Raw genomic sequence first — 12,053 nt, forward strand, 5'->3', positions numbered from 1 at the left:
GGAGAATCGACGTTTCGGGCATGAGCCCTTCTTCAGGATTCCTTTCAGCTTTCTGGGTTCTGTTCTGTGGCTAACGATGATGCAAAACTATCAGCCAGAGCCCTGACAATTTCTTCTCTGGTCTATCTAAGTGCTCAACGATATACTTGGTCAGAATCAGGACATTTGTCCGCCTTCATACATTCTAATACACCCAACACCTCCTGTGCTGGAATACACCCAAGACCCCAAGATATGAAGACTAACTTCTCCAAGTTCCCAAGTCTTCATGTCTTTTTCCAGGGGAAATGCCGAAGCGAAATGTTCATTGAGAACTTTGCTCATTCCCTACAGTTCTACAATACATATCTACTTTGCTCCTTGAGGGGTCCTCTTGTCTCAGATAGGTTATTATTTTTTATTATTATTTGTTATTATTTGTTATTATTTTTTACTTTACTGTACTTAAAGTACCTCTTTGAATTCACCCTCATCATCTCAGCCAATGCTATCGCGTGCCCCTTTTTCGTTTTCTGGATTTCCTTCTACAGTAAACTTCTGTACTCGCTGCATAGCTTCAGATATCCCCTTGATCCCAGATGCTTGCACGTGAGCTTGTACATCCTACTTTGTTTTCCTGGTGAAAAGCTCTTGTTATCCCGAGTTTCCAATTCCTGCCAAACTTGTCCTCACAGGAATATTTAGACCTCGAATTCCAATGATTTCATTTTTAAATGGCCCACACTTCCTAGACGTCGTTTTGCCTGCAAACGAACTGTTACAATCAATCCCTGCAAGCTCCTGTCTAATTGCACTAAAATTCTCCTTGACCCAACTTATAACTTGTGGTTCAGTTTTGTCCCTCTGCATAACTATTTTAAAATTAATAAAACTGTGATCACGGGTTAAAAAAAATGCTTCCCCACTGTCACCTCCGTCACGTGTCCTGCTGTATTTCTCAAGTGTAGGTGGAGTTTGGTCTTTTCTCGATCAAGATCCTTATATTATTGCTTGATGAAACGTTCCTGAACACACTTAACAAATTCTACCCCATCTTAGCCCTTACCTCTCTGGCAGCTCCATTTTATGTTAGGAAAATTGAAGTCCTCTACTATGGCAAGTGTATTGCTCCTGCAAGTCTCTGCATTCTCCTTTCATATTTGTTCCTCTAATTCCTGTTGACTATTTTTGGGGGCCTGTAGCACAACCCCAATAATGTCACCATCCCAGACCTATTTCTTAGCTCCACCAACAACACTCCACTGGATGATCCTTCGGTTATTTCATCTCTAATCACTGCTGTGATACTCGCCTTAATCAAAAGGTTCAAGTCTTTGCGAAGTTTGATGGAATTAGACAGTAGCTTGTAGGGATTGATTGGAGCAGTGCGTTTGCAGGCAAAAGGGACGTCTGGCAAGTTCGAGCCATTTAAAAGTGAGACAACTAGAGTTCAAGGTCTAAATGTTCCTGTGAGGATGAAGGGCAAGTTTGGCAGGAACAGGGAACTCTAGATGACAAGAGATATTGAGGCTTTGACCAGAAAAAAGGAGGATGCATGGTTCAGGTACAGGCAGTGGGATCAAGGGGATCTCTGAGCAAATACAGAATTCCCCCTCCCCTCCTTCCAACTCCTCCTTCCCTCCTAAAGCACCTGTATCCTCGCATATTAAGCTGCCAGTCCTATCCTTCCCTTAGCCATGTTTCTGTAATGGGTATAATATCCTATTTCCACGAACATATCCACTCCCTGAGTCATTAAACTTACCTGCCAGCCGTTTTGCATTAAAATAAATGCAATTTAATTCAACAGGAATTTCTTGCTCCCTGTCGTGTTCCAGCGTGACGTGACTCTTCAACTTACTATGTCTGATACTGTATCTCGTTGGGGCCTCGCACTTGCCTCACTGCTGTTGTGGATCCCACCCACTGTCAATTGAGTTTAAACCATTCCTTGCAGCACTAGCAAACCTGGCCGCCTAGATTAGATTAGATTACTTACAGTGTGGAAACAGGCCCTTCGGCCCAACAAGTCCACACCGCCCCGCCGAAGCGTAACCCACCCTTACCCCTACAGGCAATTTAGGCCAATTCACCTGACCTGCACATCTTTGGAGTGTGGGAGGAAACCGGAGCACCCGGAGGAAACCCACGCAGACACGGGGAGAATGTGCAAACTCCACACAGTCAGTCGCCTTAGGCGGGAATTGAACCCGGGTCTCTAGCGCTGTGAGGCAGCAGTGCTAACCACTGTGCCACCGTGCCGCCCAACCACTGTGCCACCGTGCCGCCTATATATTGATCTCCCTCCAGTTCAGCTGTAACCCTTCCCTCTTGAACAGGTCACCTCTGCCCCAGAAAACATCCCATTGACGAAAAATCTGAATCCCTGCCCCCTGCACCAATACTTTGGCCAATCATTCATCTGGCACATCCTACCGTTCTTTTACCTTCACTAACATCTGGCACTGGAATTAATCCAGAGATTATCACCAAGAGTATCCAGGTTTTTACCTTTTTGTCCTGGCTCTCTGTGATCACTCTGGAGTGTCTCATCCCTATTTCTATCTGTATCATTTGTGCCAACTTGCACAATGATTTTTTTTCTTGCTCCTCCTCCTTGAGAACGTTATGCCGCTCCGAGACATCCTGGACCCTGGAGCCTTTGAAGCAACAAACCATCCTTTTGCGGCCACAGAATTTATACCTGTCCCCCATACCTATCGAGTCTCCTATCACTAATGTTCTGTTTGCCTTTAGCCTTTCTCGTTGTGCCCCTGTACAATAATATTGCCACCAATCTGGCTACTGCTGCTTACAACTCGTGAAACGGCAAAAGGCAGGAGGGTAAAGGAAAAGACATAGTATCGAAAAACAGACAGAGAGTTTTCAGACGGTAAAAGAAGGAAAGAGGGAGTGAATGTCAGGGAGAGGATTCTGATTATAGATGCAGGTGGCAATGGAGGTAGGTCAGGAGAGAAAGAGAGAAAGAGAGAAACAAACAGATGAAGAAGGAACGAATGAAGGAGATCAGGAGAAAGCAGAACACCAAGAGCAGGGACATGAAGGGTCAAAGGGAAACTGTCTTTCTGAACCTTGAGACAACAATGAATTACCGGTGAGGCATGAAACTGTTAGTAGAGTGGAAGAGATGGATGTACAGCAAAATCCCACATATCAATACGTCATTATATAATTTGTTTCACTGACGCCGTTATGTGTGGAAATCTTAAACTTTGGCTAATGGAAGCGTTGACAATTAGCAAAGACACCACATCTATCATGTACACAGATCTCTGAAAGTTGCCACCCAGGTAAATAGTGTTGTGAAGAAGGTATATGGCGTCCTGGCTTTTATTGGTAGAGGAATTGAGTTCCGAAGTCCTGAGGTCATGTTGAAGATATATAAGACTCTGGTGCGGCCACATCTGGAGTATTGTGTGCAGCTTTGGTCGCCATACTATCGGAAGGATATGGAGGCACTGGAACGGGTGCAGAGGAGGTTTATCAGGATGTTGCCTGGTATGGTAGGAAGATCGTATGAGGAAAGGCTGAAGCACTTGGGGCTGTTTTCATTGGAGAAAAGACGGTTTAGGGGTGACTTGATAGAGGTGTACAAGATGATTAGGGGTTTAGATAGGGATGACCATGAGAACCTTTTTCCACGTATGGAGTCAGCTATTACGAGGGGGCATAGCTTTAAATTAAGGGTGGTTGGTATAGGACAGATGTTGGGGGTATATTCTTTACTCAGCGAGTCGTGAGTTCATGGAATGCCCTGCCAGTTGCAGTGGTGGACTCTGCTCCCTCTTTATGGGCATTTAAACGGGCATTGGATAGACATATGGAGGATCGTGGGCTAGTCTAGGTTAGGTGGGCTTGGATCGGCGCAACATCGAGGGCCAAAGGGCCTGTACTGCGCTGTATTTTTCTATGTTCTATGTTCTTTGATACAACGTTAGTATTCACGATGAGCACTGCCCCCTTCAGTCCACTCTGAGTCCATTTTGAGAACATGGATCGAGCTCTGGCTGTCCTTCTCTGCAAGTGGCATCTGGTGTCACATTCTCTCCCAATGATTCTTTCCTCAATCCAATAGCACAAAACAAAGTGAGGGTTTGAAGCAAATGTGCCATCGTTGAATTCAGAGAGATTGGCCAAAACACACAAAGGTTGTGTTAACCCACATATAAAGAATGGATGCTGTCATGAAGATAAGGGGTACTGTACCTTTAAGACAGTGGAAAAGCTAGCAAGGACTTCGATTGGCACAGAGAATTCAGAACAAGGTAACAATGTAATGCTTGGTCAGAACAGCTAGCACTGGCAGGATTCCTATGAGATAAAAGACAAATTCAAATGCAAATTCGGCCAATCAGTTTAAATTATACCCACAAAAAACAAACTCCAACCAAGTTTGAATTCAGTATTTTGACAATATTAAGGCCAACGAAACGATCCAATGCTTTGGCATATAAGACCAGGGAAAGTTGAACAGTTGGTGGATAAGTCCCAAGCCACCAACATGTGCAGACTGCCCGCAGAACAACTGTCTTAAAGGTACCTTTATCTATCAATGTCCTGTGAAACAGAAATCAATAAAAAGAAGGGAAGAATGACAGAGGAAGATGCAAAGAGAAGATGCAAAAACTGGCTGGTTTGCAATTTGAATTTATTCATAAATCTTAATTGGTGGTTTTATTGGACTTGTATTATTGAAGGGAAAGTAAACGACAGTTTGGAGAAAGGAGTTGTAAGTAGTTGTCAGTTAATATTTTATATTAGACTTAAATGTTTTGTGCATTAAATAGTGACTTTTGGGATAACTCTTTGCCTCTCGAATTTTAACAGATAGCATGGAAAATAAAGAACATGAAAGTATGAGAAGGGTTAAAGCATGAAGGCCACTGGCAATCTGTGGTCTGTGGAAGGCAAGATGGGATAAGAATAGTGAAATGTTCTTACACCAATAAGCAGAGTAAGGTTATGGCTGAAAGGTTACTATGACGAGATGAGATTACTTACAGTATGGAAACAGGCCCTTCGGCCCAACAAGTCCACACCGACCCGCCGAAGCGCAACCCACACAGACCCATTTACCCCTTCACCTTATACTACGGGCAATTCAGCATGGCCAATTCACCTAACCTGCACATTTTTAGATTGTGGGAGGAAACCGGAACAAACCCACGCAGACACGGGGAGAATGTGCAAACTCTACACAGAGAATCGCCCGAGGAAGGAAGTGAACCTTGGGTCTCTGGTGCTGTGAGGCAACAGTGCCACCGTGCTGCCCAGAACGCAAGTAATAAAGCAAGTTTCTCTGTTAAGTGTTATTATGACAGGATTGGGACAATAAATATTTGGGACATGACATTAAGATATCTAATTAATAGTTACGAGAGGCAGCTTGAGACAGGAGACTATTGTAATGGATGAAATAGCTAAATATCTCTCATGGCAGGTTAGTCTGGAATTGAAGATCACTGTAGCAGAGTTAGCAATAAATATCTAACCGTGACATTAGAATAACATTAAGCAGAATGTACAATTAAAGAGATAATGGGAACTAACATCACTGGTTTATTGTCTAGCTAGAGTGAGGTACTTCGATTAATAGTTGGACATGCTGATAAGCTAATAGAAACATGATAAAAATAACCCTGCAGCTCGTGGGCATTCGAGAATCTGTTTTCTCACTGTCACGGTTGTTTGTTTGCAAATAACAGACCTTGAAGAACTCTCTGCGTCTCCTGGTGCTACTCTATATCTTCTCCACAACAATAGCAGCATGGGTTAAATTATTTCTACGTGGGGGGGGGGGGGTTATTACCCCTTGCTTTAAGAGCTTGGGGGTTCATTCGGGATGGCCTTTCAATACCTGCTGCATTTGTCCCTGGTTTCAGAGTCCAGATGCTGGTCAATTGATCACTGTTGGCTCTTTTTGGGGGCCCACATCTTTGACTCACATCATCATCAAGGGGGAACAAAAATCATGAAGGGAAAGATTTGGAGCTGTGTGTCTATTGAACACAGCTCCAGTGGTTGATAGTAAAAAAAGAAATTTGCATTTATCTTTTGTGGTCACTATAAACTATTTCCCCTCTGGCTGGCAGGGAAGGCGAGACCGGGATTCCACCCGCCACCCCCAACTGGCAGCAGTGGGCCTCTCACTTCCCTCATGGACATACACACCAACTCAGTGATAGAGGCTTTTCAAAATCGCACGGGATTGTGGGAGAACCAAATGTCATTGCTCCATCCACTGATAAGGACCCACCATCAGTTGGATTTGTTATGACACAAGTCTAGAGTAAAACTACATTGAAACCTTGGCCTTCGGCCTCACAGATTAACAAAATGAGATATTGGTAGAGAAACTCAGCAAGTCTGGCAGTAACTTTGTACAGAAGATAGATTTAACGCTTTGCGGTTCACATTCTCAAATATTGACTCCCATCAACATGGACACTCAGGAACAAAACTGTGCACATTGTAAATGATGGGCTACAGAAACTCACCCAGCCTCCTCAGAGATCACTTTCCAAAGCCAAGACATGATGAGTTATCAGAGGTTCGAAAATAAATGAAGGATGGTCTGAGAGGATGGTGTAGGAGGAATATTACAAATCGTGATTTGAGAGATTGTGATTAAATCAAACTCCTATGGTGCCAATTGGATGCCCAGATTGGAGCTTCCAGATTTGTTCTGACTCTCAGCCATTTGGTGGAATGACTGCACCCAACTATACGCCTTTCGTGTGAAGACAACATTTTACCTTCACCAGGACGGAATAGTGTTCACTCCTGCCAATGATGATGGAGCAGACGGATTTGAGGCAGGAAGATCTGTAAGAAGTAGGTCAAGAGTATTTTCCCCTTCTGTTCGTTGTCTCGCTATAAGCTTTGGCTATGAGGCCTCTATGAGTGTGACCAGTCCTGGAGTTGCTGAGACTTTCTTAGTGATGGAGATTCAAGTACAAAAACTAGAATGATCAAGAGTGTTGGTTTCTTTCAATGGATTTAGCAGCATAGTTTAACATGGAAAAGGACGGAACCATCATTTGTCGGGGGGAAGGTAGATGCGAATCACCTGGAGGTTTCCTTTACCATAACTACCATAATAAGAAGGCTTCCCTGAGAATGGTAGTCTGGCTCACCCACATTGAACCAATGGATTTGGAAGGAAACGACTTTTCTGTGAGGTTGGCACTTCTGGAGTCAGAAGATGCAGATGCAAAACTACCTATTTTGGATCTCCCTCTTGCCTGGTCAATATAATCGCACACCGATCAAATAGACAAATAATGTGGGACTTGGACAAGAGTCAATGCAACGCACTTCATTGAGGTGATTCAGAAAACAGTAGGTCAGGGTAATTGATCTACAAAATAGAAAACATTCAGTTCTGTAGAAATAATAGCTAGCATCATTCGGAACCTGAGACTACCTCAGTTTAGAACCTCTTCATTGCGTACCCATTTTCTCCTGTAACAGTATAGTTGTATGATATAAATCCCACTCTCAAAACCAAAAGAAAGCACTTACAGAACAAAAGGAAAGTCGCTGGAGAAACTCAGCACATGTAGAAATATCTGAGGAGAGGAAAGGCAGAGATAATGGGTGTGGGGAGACAATGGGTGATGATTGTGGAAATTGTCAAATTTTGGCAGGAACTGGCGAAGTCAACACAGACAGTGATGTTCTTCTTCCAAAACGTCAGTGCCAAAAGGTAGCCCAGTACACTGATACAGGATCTGCCATTGAGAAATTGACCAGATTAACATGTTGGGCGGTATTGTGGTAATCGTGGATGATTGCAGAAAATTACATAGTGATATTGAGAGATTAAGCACTGTGACAAATGGATTTCAATCTAAGCAAATTTCGATGGATAATGAATAGACTTGGTTTTTAACAGTGTTGTGACGTTAAATACAGTGAATTCAGAAAGACACTTGGAAGGTCACTTGCATAGACAGTTACAACGACAGGAACCGACTCAGGCAGCAATCAGAAGAGCCAATAGAATGCTAACCTTCATATTTGGAGGACTGGAATACAAAGATGCTGCTGTTACGCTGCAGACATGCAAAAGTCTGGACAGGCTCCAGTTGGAGTAATGTGAGTCGATCTGTTCACCACATCTTAACAAGTATATTTTGGGCTTTGGGCTGGGAATGGGAGGCGGGATTGCAAAGTAGGTTTACAGGAACCGGAGGTTAAGAGAAGTTATACACGTCAGGCCGGTTTCATCTCGAATACTGGTTAAGGGATCATCTGGCGAAAGCCATACAAATATTAATAGGAAAACGACGCGAGATGATAAACGACAAAGATAAATGATTTCAACTGGTTTGGCATTCTGAAACTTGCGTCATAGTTCGAGAATTAGGACAAGAACGTTAAAAAGAGATAATAGGAAGGAGGGTGTCGGAGAGATGTGGAATTATCTTCAGCTAACGGCAGTGGATGCTGGATCAGATGTTAATTTTAAATATGGGCTACATAGACCTTTTATTTAAGGGGTATAGGCCAAAGACAGCTACATGGAGTTAAACCACAGACCCGTCACAATCTCATTGAATGGCGGAAAACGTTCAAAGGACTGAATAGCCGAGTACTCTTCCTAACTATTCTTAAGTGCCTCAAGATGTTGGAAGAATCATAAAATGCTCGACTTCAGATGCCTCTAGATCTGAAATATAGAATGGATAGTTGGACACATGAAACTTACCAGTCGCACCCACGATTGTGAGAATGGGATAGAAAATGTGCTGGAATGTCTGAAGAGATAAACTAAGCGGAGATGCTAATGGTATTCTGTCATAATTTGCAGAGATAGTCATACTCCAATGAAAAACCTTTCTCCATTGTTGTAGTCTTCAGTATATAATCTTTCAATTTCAGCAGACAAAATCATTAAGTAAAATAAGGCAAAGCGACAGTTAATAAGGGACATTAAATAATTTACAATCGGCACTTTTGCACGATAATAGATTTGTATCTTCATCAACCTGAACGAGAGGCACGAAGTTTCTTGAATCAAGTTTGAATTATAAAAATCGATTAATTATTAATGAGCAAGGTATAGTTTCGAAGATCCACACCTCACAAAACGTGCACCCCGTTTACACAACAGGGCAGAGATATGGCAGTGACAGTGGGACTTGGGGTATGACTGGATTTCTCCCTTATTGAGCAGAGAGGGTACAAAGTTGTTCTCTTCTCAATGTATTCAATAATTTTGTTATTTGATTTACTCCCGCTTCTTGCCGTTTATCCCTGTTAAATGCCTTGGAAGGCTCCGGGCCTAAGTTGAGGTCTGCAGGTACTCCAATGCCAATGGATACTTGCAAGAATATGTAAGTTAGGAAAATGCGGAGGCCATTCAGTCCCTTGAGTCGGCTCCACCATTTGATATGATCATGACTGATCTCATCTCGGCCTCAAGTCCAATTTGCTGCTCGCGTCCATTACCCTTCAATCCATTCTAACTTAAAAATTTGCCTCTCTGCTCCTCAAATTTGCTCATTGTCCTAGCATCTACTAAAATCTGGTGAAGTGAATGCCACAGATTTTTGCCACTGTGAGGGATATAATTCGTGCTCATCTTTGTGTTAAACCTGCTAAACTGTGGTAAAATTATCTAGATGGCCCCCACTTGACAAAACATCCTGTTCAACCCATATTTGTCATTTCCCTTTTGTGATATATCCCTCGATTAGATCTCCCCTCATTCTTTTGAACCCCAGAGACAACAGGTCCAAACTGCTTAATCTCTCTTCACAAGATAAACTGCTCATCTCTGTCATTTAAACATCACACTGAGCAAGAGGACAGAATGGGATGAATACAGCTATCATGAAGATGTTTCATTTCAGTACTGTAGAAGTTGACAGAGCTAAGGACTGGGCGGCATTTTCAACTTCGGGATATTATTAACGCAAGATACTACCACGAGATAGTAATGAATAGGTGATTTTAGGACACTCATCTAGGCTGCTTTGTAGAAAGTGGGTGGAGGATATTTCATCAAAAACCAAAGTATAATGTTCAAATGTTTAAAAGGTCGAAAACCGAGATTGAAATGTTTCTATTTGCAAAGTGGTAGAAGGGTTACAGCAACAAAATATTATGATGATAGGAATTGGCTATTACATCATTAAGACGCAGGATATATTTAAAAGGCAGAATAACTTTCTCCTTTTGCTCAGAATTTGCGATAGGTTGTTCAATTATGAATCTAGCCAATTGGCACAAAATGCCTTGGTTGCACTTTACCATTGTCAGTGATAGCAGTGCCAGCAGCAGATACCTAAATGCAATGGGTTCCACATTGTTGGCCAAGCTCGTCAGAGTCTACGTGTCAGGATTGAGGCAAGGTTTGTCTGGACACAAAGTTAAAGTGCATCCGATTTTTATTAATGTCAAAACCACACACACACACGTACACACAGTGTCATATGAACATAATCGCAATCATTAATTACCCAAGTACTGTTTCTTTGATAATATTAGTGAACAAAGAACCTGCTTCGGGGATTGTATGAACTTTGAACGTATATACTATTGATTTGATTAGATTAGATTTGATTTGATTTATTGTCAGGTGAACATTAGCACAGTGAAAAAACTTTGCAAGCAATACACACAGATTAAAGTAAGCAAAGAAATACAGATCAGATGGTGAAATAAAAGTCTTGAACAGAGAAAGGCATACAGCCTACACCGCCCAGGGCGGACACTCGGCAAGATGAATATCATCATCACTATTAGAAGTTAAGTGTCAGCGAGTCAACTGATCATTTAACCAGAATCAAGGAGAAGCAACTTGACAATCAGCTCTGGTGTTGATTCACTCCAAAACGCCATTCGCTGAAAGAGGGAATACACTGCAGTCACGTTATCATGTCTCGAAGGTGCTCAGGGATGGTGAGGAATGCTCTGCTGTTGGTTCTTGGAGCCCTGGCCTTGATGCACCCCCCTAATCGCCGAAGTGGAGATGGTGATGGTCTCGTTCGGAGGTCTGACCAACCTCTCAGTTACCAATCTGAAGGACAGGACCAGGCCATTCAGTTCCTCGAATACATTTCACCACTTGAGTCGGTAATGGATCGAGAAACAGGATTGTACCTCTGTCTACGCACCGCTTTCCACCCCAGAACTTAATAGCCCAGTTCCAACAAGACTTTCTATCCAGTGAGAGTCATCCTGACTGATCTTGGTGTCATCTGCATGACGTCGGGGGCTGGCCTCGAGGCTGGAAGGTTCGAGGTTTGGAGAAATCTATTCCTCTTTGTGTGAATCTATGCTTTCAGAAAATCGAAATCCTCTGAGTGGACTCGTTAGAGACTGACTGCCAAACGTTCACCAATTCCAATCTCTATCTTCAGACGAATAATTCGGATTTCCCAACGGCTTGATTGCTGTATCTCAGTCTGGTCAGAAGACGAACATAGGTATGCTGCAAAATCACAGGTTTTACGACACTCCCTGGAAATTGATTGTTCCTTCAGACAATTCCTATAAATCGGGATTCTCCCAAAGTCTCTACTGAAATCATAATCATAATCATAATGTGTGCAGATCTCCCACTGTGAGGATATCTGAAGGATATGAAGAGAGGAGCTGTGTACCATACTGACAGTATGGTCTGATTGATGGATGGTTACGAGCCAGGGGAGATACGAAGAAGCAACCTCAGCCTCCGGAGTTATGGCTGATGGATCCACCTGAGCACTAGCTGAAATTATGGGGGAAGCCATGCCCAGTTATGGGGTTTCTTGGAGATGATATCGAATCAAGTCCTGTCAGAGGGCACTATCGCCAGGCTTATGGAGTCACATAGCTTCAACAGTTCAACTGTGGAGAGTCTTCAGAAGAAATATCACGGCACTGACATTCACCTGCTGTCTGCATCCACTTTACCCACGGCACGACATTGAGTGGGGCTTTCTGAAAAGACTGAAGGGAAGTTATCCTTTTTCATGGTCGGCACCGAGGGAGTTTTACACGGTCGGAGGTCAGCGCTGAGGGAACAACGCACCACCAGAGAGTCAGCGCTGAGGAAGCAC

This window comes from Chiloscyllium punctatum, chromosome 51 (assembly GCF_047496795.1).
Source record: "Chiloscyllium punctatum isolate Juve2018m chromosome 51, sChiPun1.3, whole genome shotgun sequence".
Taxonomy (NCBI): Eukaryota; Metazoa; Chordata; class Chondrichthyes; order Orectolobiformes; family Hemiscylliidae; genus Chiloscyllium; species Chiloscyllium punctatum.